Source organism: Ambystoma mexicanum, chromosome 10 (assembly GCF_040938575.1).
Source record: "Ambystoma mexicanum isolate Mex_15411 chromosome 10, UKY_AmexF1_1, whole genome shotgun sequence".
NCBI lineage: Eukaryota > Metazoa > Chordata > Amphibia > Caudata > Ambystomatidae > Ambystoma > Ambystoma mexicanum.
In genome coordinates, this window is record NC_090932.1 from 1,553,715,222 (window position 1) to 1,553,728,288 (window position 13,067).

A 13,067-nucleotide genomic window follows, 5' to 3' on the forward strand; every position below is an offset into this window, starting at 1 on the left:
AGTATTAGGAGCATGTAGTAATACACATTATGTAGCCGCTAGGGTCTTGGGGCGGGGTCTGAATAAATTCTAGGGTGCATGACTATCTGTAGTCTGGTGAAAATGAAAAGACTGACCAAGTGATTCCATAGCAATTGCTACAAATAGTTATTCAAAGAAAAGATAACCCTATCTGTCCTTAACTCTAATGGGATTCCCCTACCTAAACTAAAGAAACATGGGTGCTCATCAGGAAGTCAGTGAAAATCCAAATCAAAAGGCATTGTCCCAGTCTAAAAGCTCCTACGCTATCCCCGTCACTACAATAAACAAAGTTTGGGTCCTGATCATGACCCAGGAGAATGCCCTCTTTACCAAGAACTTCCAACCCAACTCAAGCTGTAAAAACTGTAAAAGGAGCATATATCAGAAAAAGCAGGCAAATAGTGGTCACCGGATTGCCTCACCAACTACACACAGGCAGTGGAGAGGGTATGCAAGGACGGAGAGGAACTGCTGAAGTCAAACTTGTGTCACTGGCAAAAACAAGATCCTTAACTCTGCTCACAGCCTACAAAATAACCATACTACCAATCTCAATGCAGCTAAATCCTCCTACTACAAAATCTCATTACTTCGCTACATTCACACCTTCATAAACTATCCCTGTCCATGCAGGCCATTCCTTAGCTGCCTAGGAACCAAACCATTTACTCCTCTCTCCATTGACAGCCTCCAACTTCTCTAAAATTGTGAAAATCTGACGTTACCACCTATCTCTTTCACCCCACCACTCCGTCACTCATCACCCCCATGCTACTAACTATCTCAGTGCTCCCAAACATCCCCACAGAACTTCCATTGATCCTTTACTCTACCAACCCCCTACTTGAGCCCTTTGTGCCACTAACCATAAAGGAATGTGCATCCATCCTCTCCACTCGCCGCAATACATTATTCAACTGCTCCCCCTCTTCTGGCACCTTCCCTGCCCGCTATAAAACAGCCAGTCTTACCAGTTCTCAAAGAACCCAATGCTGACCTAAGCAACCCCTCATTCTATGACCTTGTCTCCCTCCCTCTCACCCCACCACTCTAAAATGTTTGAGAAGGTTGCATTCAACAGGATAATAAACAAACAATCTTGATGCTCACCCAGTTCAATATGGATTCTGATCCAAACACTGCATAAAGACTGTTGGTGTCCACATATCTAATTCCTTACCCACTACCCACCACTCACTCTCACCTGATTCTTCTGAACATAACTACTGCCTTTGTCACTGGATCATCTCTCCCTCCTCAACTTAAACAAAAAAAGCACTTGACTGGGTCTCATTATCCATGTAGCTCTTCAAAACTCTAATCTCTGTCCTAGTGTTGAGCTAGCCGGACTACTGCGCCAGCCTGCTCCTGGTCATTGGTCTTTCCCTCTATTCCTGTGTTCCTTTAAACAAAAAGGGCTCAGCTTAGTGAAGTAAATCCACTTCCACGTATTGAATCTTCCCCCCACCTCATCACACCAAGCTGGATGGCTCCCTACACAACATCTCTGTTGATGATCAGGTTACAACTCTTTAGACAACCATGTTGACTGACTATCGCACTTTTCTCTTGTACTCTCCGCTCCAAGTCTCTGAAACCTATATGCCCCCTACCGATCCTTAACCCTGCCACTTCACTTGGCCCACTTCACTGGAACGCGCTCCCCATGGCCACCAAGGCCATCTTGCATAGGTGGAACTCTATAGAAATCAAGATATAAGCACCATCTCTTAGTTCTAGAAGGAGCCCCATTACCCATTTATCTTCCAATCCGTGACTGCCCAACCTACCTGGCTTGCTTTGGCTCGAGGTCCACTCCATGTCAATGCTCATTTGTACAGAACATACTTAGACTCTCAATAACATAACCAGGGGAAACATTTTTTTATTGCAAGACGCTAGCCAGTCATAAAAAGTCACTTGCTAGCTCAATTCTAAACATGCACACAGCACACCACTTCATACTCGACAAGGATGAATTATCACTAGCAAATGACTAGTGGTGAGTGCACCTTTTGAGCCCGGTCATAACTATTTAGGTTCTGTCATACTGTCTTTGTCCCATATGTACGTTATAACCCTTCCATAAACTAGTTCCAATCATCTAATGTAACATTTTCTTTGATGTAAAAGGCACCTTAGACTGCCTTCTACCCTCTATCTACTTATAAAAGTTACTTCTGCTTGAAATGATGCCCCAGTTCCTCCTCAATCAATACAATAACCCTCACATATATTTATATATATATATATATATATATAAACGGATTGTCCAGAATTTGAACTAAAACGAGATGTGAATCTTCTAAAAAAAATAAAAAAATAAAAAAAAAATCCTTCTCAGAACAAAGAATTCCGATAGGGTTAGATAAAATGAGGAATATAACACTTGGGGCATTTTATCTAAAGATTAACATCACGTGGCAGCCAGAACCCTATCGAGATAGGATGAGCCTGCCGAAATGCAGAGATTGTATATACATCTTAGATGGGGCTGTCGCCGCCTTAGCGCTGAGATTAGCTGCTTCGTTAATCCTACACGAGAACTATTTTCACTGCACTGCAGATACAATAATTTCCACTGCAGATGCCCATTCACTTTTTTCTCCTTTGCTCTCATTATGCTGATAGAAGTTTACGGCAGATTACGGCTTTTAGGCGGACCAGTATATTATCAATGAGAAATGCCTATTTTGCTATTCAATGTTGACATGTGAGGTGTTGCAGTACGAGATAGCCCATTAACTATAGCGGACCTAGTGCAGTAGGGAAATGGGCTTCACGATCTAGGGGATGAGGTTAAACAAAGGGGAAAGTGCTGTACAAAGATTTTGGTAAAGAGCGCATGATGCAAGCATGGCTATTAAGTGATGTGTACAATGGTTTAAACAGGTTTTATGCATTAATACTTTAACAATGCAGGTTTATTATGTATATCTTTTTTTAAAATTTGAATGGAAGTACTGTATATTTTTTTTTATAGTTGGAATGGCAAAGCCAGCAAATAAAGGATTACTACCTGCCACCATTTACAATTAATATGGATTAGTGGTTTAGCGTTGCTTTTGTGGGATTACATTTTCTGGAGTAATTACAAAAAAATAATTAAGATAATTCTTAATTTAGACCCTTCAGTAATTTAATGGTTGAGTGAAAAAACGTGATTTGTGTGCCACCACTTTGGAGATGTGAAGAGCGCGAGAAGATATGCTCATTATGTTCCCTAAATTGGGAGCCTTTGGGGGTCATTTTGGTGATCGTTCTAGCTTCTTGTTATATCTGAATTAATTTACTGTGAAATGTATTCTCGTCAAGCACTTTGTGACAAATCCCTAAATGATGTCACTTTTCCCCAAAGGGGAGCCCCTTCCAATGAGGCCGCTACCCAATAGTCCACCCTGGCGGTGGTACACAGCAGGAGGATCTCATGGGGAGAGACATCCCCTCTAGGGACAGGAACAGACATTCAGGCAGACCCCCTCCTAACCCTACTCCGATGGTGCACCCCTGTATTATACCCAACCATCCCATGTACCTGTCTAGGGGCAGTGACAGAATCCACCAAGCCCTGTGTAGGGGCAGTGACAGAATCCACTGAGACGAAGATAAGCGCAGGAAGATTAAAGATCACTGTCAAAGTACTTGGACAAAGAAGAGACGCAGAAGCATAGAGAAGGCTCCATGGAAGCAAGAGCCACGCTCTAGAATTCCATGAGGGAACGGACCTTACTATGAAATAATACCCACAGAAGGAGCAAGTCATCCCTGGAGGAGCCTTGAACGGGTGAACAGTTCGGCGGTGAAGATCGAAGATGTTTGTGGCAGGGTTGCTATCGAGAAGGTAGAGGTGTCCCTATCCGGTCTGCCATGGACGGATCGACTGAAAAGCTGGCGAAGCAGAGGTTCAGGAGTGCGGGGAAGCTGGACTGCGTGGGCGAGTGAAGACGCGCTTCCTACAAGGAACCACAGGCAGCAAAACCGCCACAGCACAGAACGCACAAGACTGACCGGAGGACGGCGTTGAGAACCCAAAAGGTATTTGGGTTGCTGGGGCCTAAGTGAGTCGAGGAAGGCTTCAAAGAAGAGAGTAGACAAGAACCCATAGAGCAGGGGCAAGAAGGGGATCCCTGGGGGAGAAGTGAACCCTGAGAGAGAAAGCCAGGTCTGGCACCCACACCCACAAGAGAGAAGAAGTACAAATCTTCTTCTGCGTGGCAGTACCTGTCAGGAGACTAAACCAGGTCTGCCAAACCAGAGGAGAATACAGACATGGGTCTGGGACCCGCACCCACAAAATCCCCCCCAAAAAACAAAACAAGAGAAGAGCCCTACAAATCATCTTGTTCATGACAGTACTTGGCAGGATAGTGATTCAGGTGTGTCCAGCAAGTTGAATAGAGAAATACGGGTCTGAGGCCCACAATCTGAAAAAGCAAGAGAGTGTCCCTCTCCCTTGTGGCTGTACTTGGCAGGCCAGAAGATCAAGTGGGCTATACAGGGGAAACCTGGGTCAGGGATCATACTTGTAGATGAACTGTTGAGAAAGAAGGTCTTTCCCCTGGGTACCACTGAGTGTGAAGTGATTGTGAAATCAAGATACCAGAGGATGTCGTTCCCCCCTGGTTTTGTGTGAGAAACAGTGAAAGCCAGCACCCAGGAGAAGTGAGCAATTCTCCTGGTAGTTGAATCTGAAAAAAGGATCAAACCACAGAATATTGTGATCTAGGGGAAGGCCTTCATTACCCCGGGGTTGAGAATATTTCTGATAGAGGGTTACAAGACTGACAATCCTTTGTCTGAGAAGTATTGAGACCAGGGGATGGAGGTAATTCCCCCTGGTTAAGCACTTGCAAACTAGAACTGGGAGTCATTCTCCTTGACCAAGAACATTGACTCACCTTCTAGTTTAGTTATAAGTGTAAGAGACAGAGTTCGAGATATTGACACAGGACGGTGGACTCTTTAGTTTACAAAGACATTCCGACAGAACCATTAGTATTCTAGTTGGGGCAGGGAAACATCTCATAGAAATAGGGTAACTTCGGTTTTCACTTTATTTTCTTGGTGAATAAAAGTCTATAGCAACCACCATGTCACTTGTGTGTTGGTCTCCTCCTTCTGCAGCCTTACAACTGCTATATACATATTGCTGTCAATCGTCATGTACACAGTCGTCATACACAGATCTTGGCCTTATAGTCTTTATTTTATCAACAGAATTTTAGATCAGTCGTTTCTTCTTGAGGACCAGTAATAAGACCCGAGTTACAGGGCAGTCTTTTTCTCTCTTAAGAGTCGCTACTTGCAGGCTTTGCTGGGGTCCCCAAAACCGGTCTATCTGTATCTTTCGGTATACACAACTACACAACTCTCCTCCCATTGCGCTTGAAGAAAATCACCAGGTGTCTTTGGGTCTCCCCGACCAACCGGTGGTAAAAGCATAGCTTCTCAGAAGGGCTTTGTGCCTTCCACGGATGCAGACCCTCTAGAACTCACTGAAGGATACAGCAAGTTCTTGTCCCTTCCCTCTACCCATATGAACTTCAACCTTCAATCTCAACTCTCTAGTTATAACTTCTACACACCTTTGTGCCTTCTTCATTTCTTTGAGCCCTGCCACCTTCCTCCTGTTACCACATCGAGTCCCTACTTCACCCCTTGGGCCTGCCCCTTCTCTCTAGGGAGCAGCTCCCTCCTCTGTCTTCAGCTTCAGATCTTTTCAACTCTCCCTACCACCTTCGCCGCTCCGGGCACCCACTTTGCTCCTCTGAGCACTAACCTTTTCATGACAATGTTTTTTGCCACCTCCTGCCAAGGATTTGCCTCCTCCCTCTGATGTTCATTTCCCCATCTACTCCGGATACTTCACTTCCACCTCCTCAACTTGATGATCTCTTTCCATGCTCTTCTCCTGTTGTCTCCAACCTCCTCTAACAGCCTCCCTCTAACCCCTATGTCACTCCAATCGCCTGCAATAACCTCCTCCAAACACCCTCACCTTCACACTCCGGCTGTGCGCTTTTTTAGTTTTGTGGACCCTTGCTGGAGTGGGGCTCCCTCAAAGGGCTTGCATCAGTTTCTGGGAATTAGCTGGGCATTGGCTGGCTGTAATGAGCTCAGCTCAGTACAGATTGGTAGGGAGACTAGGCCAAACTTATAAAAGGACTTTCCGCCACCTTGGAATTCACAAGGGGTTCTTGTAGCTAGCTAGTCTCACTGAGAAAGGTTCAAGTCATACTTTAGGTCTACCTGGGCGTTCGCCACAACCCATGAAGACAACTGTGGAAAGTTCCTGAGTTGCCAGGTGGTCTTTGTGGACTTTGTGGGGGAAGATTGTGTGCATCTAGTGTGATAAGAATTTGGTTCCTTAAAAGGATCAACACCACCAACAGTACTCCCTGCTTGTTGGAATGTTATTTGGAGGATCTGTGGGGAACAATATACTTTCACTGTTGGGGCTCCCCACTTGCCTCAAGCCCGCAGCTATATTCTTTAAAAAAATAGAGTCCTACTGCTCTCTTAGGTGATATTTCTGTGACCATTCCCGGTCTCATGGAGCGAGCCAGGGTAGGGCGATCGAGGGGCCCCCATAAACCTCCTCCGGGATCATCATCCTCTAGCTTAAGCACCTAGCCCCATTGGTCACCCCGCTAGATACCCCCGAAACCAGAATCGTGACTTTGTCACATAAAGCATACGATTATATTGAAGTCATATCTTCTAGTGTATATACGTTGTAGATCAATTGTATGCACCTGGAGATTCCGATAAGCAAGTTTTAACTAGGATGTTGTATTGCATATCTGTAGTATTGTCCAGTAAATGTGAGAAACCAGAGGATATTCTCACTTCCACTTCCCTTGCACCCTCTACGCAGGTGGCCAGGGAGAGGCCATCGCTTTTGGATCATGACCCTCAAACGGAGAAGTGAGGGAGGATCACCTGGGTGGAGGGTTCTTCTTGAGGATTGGGAGTGGGGTGCCCTCATGTGAGACATGGTATCCCCTTTTCCTTTTGATGACCAACCGAACCCATGACCAACCGAACCCTTCCCCAACCTTTATGGGCTATTATAAAGCAGAGCCCCTCATTTCCACACATGTGACACTTGACAGTACTGAGACGAAGGGGAGATAATGCACACTAGGCAATTTCACTACTTTGGTACTGGGAAGAGGATGATGCCTGCAAAGAGTAGTGAAGGTCGGGCAATTCCTCCCAATCATGGTTAGGCAAATCAAATTGGAAGTCCACACCTGCAACCCTTTGACAGGTTGCAGGTGTATTAAGGGACTCATTTTGCAGCAAGGGGAGAGACAGGGAGACTAGTGAGAAGGGGACTAGCAGGAGACCCGTGTATGGAGGGGGCAGTCGAGGTGGGGCCTGTGGAGGACCCAGGACGAAGCCTAAAAAGCCTGCCCAACCTTGCGAGTTCAAGCCGTTAGGCTGTTGCAGGGACAGGAGCCTCTGCAACAAAGAAACCTGCAGCTGGAGGTGCAGAACCGTGATAACGAGCAGGAAGTCGCCTGTGGCCTGAGGAAGTAGAGGAGCAACTGGCAGGGCTAAAACCAGCCATGGAGTGCGAACTTGGGTCGCATCAGCCAGCCCTCTACCTGGAAAGGAAGGGAGAAGCAGCGGAAGCCACGGTGGAACCACGCTACAGACCGGTGAGTGTCAGGTGAGGCGCTCGGCAGCTGGGCGAGTTCCTAGCGGGTGACAGGGCCATAAGTCTTTACCAAACTGAAGTGAAAACATGAAAATAAAAACACCCTAAAGGTATATTGAATACCGAACCAAAAGGGAACTTGAAATTGAACATTTTTTAACATTTATTAAACACTGCATTGAATGAAAATTTAACTTAGGCACGTTGAGCCTTTACAAAATACCGAACTCAGTGAAACATTGAAGTTGAGCACTTGAATATCTGGTGAATATCAACAGAGCAAACCTCTCAATTAAGCTTGTAGAACATAAAACTAAAAACAGCTTTTTGGGAAAAGCAAGCCACCGAGAACAGCTAAAGGGAAAGTCCCTATGCAACAAAAACACTCAAGAAGAGGGCATCAGTGTGAAAGAGTGCAAAATAAGGTGGGGGGAGGAGTAAAACCCCCACAAAGTGAACTTTGTAAATAAACACAGTGCAGCAAGGCCAAAGACTGGTGGGAGGTATGTGACTTTCTCTGGTGTAGCCAGGAGGCTACCGAGGAGAGGCCAGAGAAGGGTGAATATTTTCCACCAGAAGCAAGAGGCCAACAAAGAGAGGGATCCTGGTTACGTGCCCTGTGATGGGGGGACTGTGTGGTCTGACAACTGCGCCTAGACCAGCAAGTCCTGAACAGTGACAACTAAAAGATACTGTGAAATTAACCAAAGAAGAATCTTATTGTTTGAGAGATTGAAAGAGGTATACTTGACAGATCTTAAGTCTTGGGGAAGGGAGCCCCGAGACGTGAGGAATTATCCTCGTTATCTCGAGAAGTCTCAAGTCCATCTTTTCTTTGACCACCTTAGCATAGAGCAGGTAAGGCCTTCTACCATCCTGACATTTGAGTAAATACATTTCGTTATTTTGAATCGGTTGTCTGTGTCCTACTTCATGATGCCTTCATATACATCAGATTAATATCAACCTTCCAATTTCAGTCTTCAAACACCATACAGTTCTCATACACCTTACATCATATATCCAGCAATATTATTGTCATTGTAGGAAAAGATGTCTTCCCTCTCCTCTGTTGATAGTTATATTCTGAAACCCCAAAAACTTCACGTCTTTTCATATGAGCTTTACTGGGTCAATTAGTCATTGTGCAGCTTCACTAAACCATATACATCTTTGCATATTCTATCATTGAGAAATCTCTTGATGCTACCCAAACATATTTGGCACAGATAGAGATACTCATATATACAGCAAAGTTTGATGACATTTTTGATTTTATAGATGGAGTTTCTCAGATGCACAGCTGTTATTTAAACATTGCAATTGTGCATGCCAAACATGTCCCACATTTGTACAAGTCAGTTTTGCTGCTAAAACATTTCTGGGAAAAAGTGGATTTTAGAGTGTTTTCCTTTTGCATACGATATGTCAGGTTTGTTGTCAATGTAGCCCGGAGCTCAATCTGGATCCAGCATCATGATATGCCAATGTTAACTGAGAAGTTTCATAAATGTGCATCACTGTTGTACTACACAATCGGTCAAGTTGTATCCTATTTCCCATCACATGTTCTGTTATTTTAGTGAGAGTAGTGGATTTCCGGCTATTCCATCAACCTACATGGTGCCATTTCTCGGACCCAGATCATCATGGCACTATTTTCAAAGCCTTTAAAGATTCTTGTTTCAGCTTCAAAAGTGGCTGCATCCCTACCATTTCTTTTGGCCCTTATTCGTTGTTAGCTAAGATTTTCACAGAAATGGTAAATCTTCCTACCTGGGTCAAGCCCAGAATGTTTTGCTTTACTAGTGGGCTATTTCTCCTTAATACCTCATTGAGTGGGAACCCCTCAAAGCATCACATTTTTCAAAAATGTGTTCTTCTCTTTTTACGCGGGGAAAGGCGGCATTCGTTCGCAGGACAACCTTATCTTTATGAAAAGTAAGGAATGGATGTTCAACCGATCAGGCCTGAAGCTCACTTACACGCCTTGCCGAAGTCACAGCAATCAAAAAGGACAGTTTCCGTGAAAGGTACTTAAAATGGACAGTAGCCATGGGCTCAAAAGGCTTATGACACAAGGCCGTAAGGACCACATTCAAATCCCACCTTGGATGCAGATTGCGAACAGGAGGATAAAGATGCATCAGGCCCGCAAAGTGCCTTTTAATGACTGGATTAGACAGTGAAAGGGAGCACTGGTCAGTGGACAAATAAGCGGCAACAGCCGATAAATATGTCCTGCAGGACAAGACTTGGATGCCAGACTCTGCCAGATGTGAGACCAAAGACAGGACCATGTCGATAGTAGCCTCCGTGGGGTCTACCTGCCTAGCCAAACATCAGTGACAGAAGCGTAGCCATTTACTTTGATACTGAGACCTTGTTGAGGGCTTCCTAGCCGCTTGAATAATGCACATGTTATCCGCTGACAAATTGAAGCTTTCTAAAAGATCTAAACTCGGGCACCAAGCCGCCAAGCTGAACGATTGTGGGGAGGGGTGCCACAGCTGTTGATCACTCTGGTGAAGCAGGTCGGGAACCAGTGGAAGCTTGAGCAGCAGGCACACTGATAGATGATGAATCTCCGAAAACCAAAACCTGGCTGGCCACCAAGGGGCTATGAACAACAGGTAGCAATTCACAGTGTTCCTCAGCTTGCAAAGCGCCCGATGGATCAGAGGAAGAGGCGGAATGCGTAGGCCTTCATGTTGTGCCATGGAATTTCGAGAGCATCCCCCAGCGAGGAGGCCCGAGCCCGTTCGTGGAGGCATACAGGGGAAGCTTCTTGTTTGTAGAAGTCGCAAAGAGGTCGACTTCTGGAGTGCCCCACCAGTGAAAAATGTCAGAGAGGATCTCTGTGTTCATTTCCCACTCGTAGCTGACAATTACTCGTCGACTGAGGGCATCTGCAGTGACATTCAGCTGGCCCGAGATGTGAACTGCTACCAACCAGATATCATGCTGAATGGCCCATTCCCAAATCTGAATGGCAAGATCCACAAGAGGAGGGGACCTGGTACCCCCCTGCTTGTTGATATAGAACATGGACACCGGATTGTCTGTGTGGACATGGATCACCTTGTTGACAATGCCTGGCCTGAATGCTATCAGCACCAGGAACATCACCAGAAGCTCCAGATAATTTATATGAAGCTGTCTGTCCTGTGGCGACCAAAGATCTGAAACTTGATGATCCAGCGTCGCACCCAAACCCAGAAGGGAGGAGTCCGTTGTGACAGTCAATAGCGGGCAAGGGTCCTGGAAAGGAGCGCCCACCGACAGATTGCTGAGAGACGACCAGCACAAGAGGTCCGTCCTCATGAAAGATGGAACCAGTATCATTTTGGAATCTGGATCCACTGCTTGAAGCATGAGCTCCGAAGAGCAATCTGCGTCCACCTCATCTTGAGACGAGCTAGAGAAAGAGCCGGCACACACGAAGCCATGAGGCCCAGAAGCCTCTGGAGCCACCAGGCTGACATGCTCTCCGATTGCATAAACACCTGACACATGGCGAACAGATCCGCCATTGTGTCCCCAGTCAGGTACCCTCGATCGTGTTCCAACGAAAACCCAGGAAAATCAAGTCCTGAGAGAGCGTCATGCAGGATTTCCGCCAGTTCACCAACAGCCCAAGGTGGAACAGGAGCTGGAGGAGAGACTGAAGGTTTCCTGAGGTTTTCAGTGGACAGGGACTGCGCAGCAGCCAATCGTCCAAATACGGATACACATGGATACCCTGTAGGCGAAGATAAGCTGCAATGACCGACATCCTCTTCATAAAGACAAGCAGTGGCGAGCTGAGGCAAAACGGGAGCACACGAAACTGGAAATGCTCCTCCCTCAAGGAAAACCGTAGGTATTTCCGATGTAGGCTCCAAATGAGGATATGCATATAAGCATCCTGAAGGTCCAACACACTGAGCCAGTCGCCCTTCTGTAGAGAGGACTTTATCTGGCCGGGGGTGATCATCTTGACTTTCTCCTGGGGAAGAGAAAGGTTGAACTGGGAAAGGTCTAGGATGGTGCGCAGGCCAGCCTGGTTGGGTTTGTCACCGTGAACAGACGGGAGTAGAAACCCTCCCCTCGCTCCCCTAAGGGAACGGGTTCCACTGCCATGAGTTCCAGAAGCTTCTGGACTTCGGCTCTGAGGGAGGGTGTCCTCGACTGCTGGAAGGGAGGATTGATGGGTGGGGTAGAGGGAAGGGGCAAGCGGAAGCCTGCCCGAGCGACGTACAAGACCCACTGGTCCTCGGTCATGGTCTGCCACGCCTCCCAGTGAGACGCAATGCGCCCTACCACCGGGGTCTCGTGCGGGCGCCAAAAACCCTAGTTTAGCGGGCTTCTCAGAGGCGGGACCCCCAGATCCTGAGCAGAAGGCCGAGCACCGAGAGAAAAACTGGCCTCATTGCTGACGCCAGTGGGAGTTTCCAGCTGGAGGATCGACTCTCTGCATTTTCCGATCTAGAAACCCCCGAAAACCAGAGGAAGACTGAGGCTGCAAAGGCGTTCTCTGAGCCCTAAAAGGTGGTTTTACCAGAACGGACAAAGACTGGGCCATCTGAGTGCTGTCCTTAGATTTAGTCAGCTCTACGTCCGTTGACGAATGGAACAGTTCTTTGCCGTCAAAAGGCAAGTCCAGAACTTTATCCTGCACCTCCTTGGAAAACTTTGTTGCGTGAAGCCAAGCCTGACTAGACGTGTCCATGCCAAGCATGAGGCCCCGAGCTGAGGTGTCTACATGATGCGCCGCAGCCTCAAGCATATCCTGCGCCAGGACTCCGACATCTGACAAGCCAGCCTTAAAGTCGTCCAGCTTGTCCGCAAGAATGAACTCCTCAAATTCCGACAGACCTTTCTACACTTTCATATTTGCCCCCGCTAAAATGAGCTCCGCATTCGCCTGGCGCAACTGCATAGCCGAATTAGCAAAGATATTCCTCCCCAAAGAGTCAAGCAACTTGTCCTCTTTGGCCAGAACCTGAGCTGCCGCTGTAGATGACGCTGAAGCCGGTCTGGATTGAAGTGTAGAGGCTGCCACCACTGTGGAGGAAGGAAGAGGGCAAGACGCTAAGGTTACCTCCTCCGAGGTATGAAGCCTATAACGAGTGTCAATCATTTTGTTAACATGCAGTCCAGAGTGTGGCTTATCCCAGACACTGCGGACCTCGGTCAAAATGTCCTTCTGAAAAAACAAGCCGGTGCGCTCATGAGGAGACAAGGTGAACGCCCCCGAAAGCACCCCTTCTTGCGGAGGAGGTGCCTCAGGTACTGGAACATCCAGAAGAGTCATCATGTCCAGTACCCGGTCATGGAACGCCCTAACAGAGCAGGGCTGGTCGTCGCTATCCTGATCCCCTTGCGCGTCATCCAA

General features: G+C 46.8%; 1 protein-coding gene across 2 annotated transcripts in view; it reads right to left on the reverse strand.

The window, feature by feature from the left end:
- Positions 1-13,067, reverse strand: part of PISD (phosphatidylserine decarboxylase) — a 502,520-nt gene that overhangs the window by 307,974 nt on the left and 181,479 nt on the right. The window lies entirely within an intron of this gene.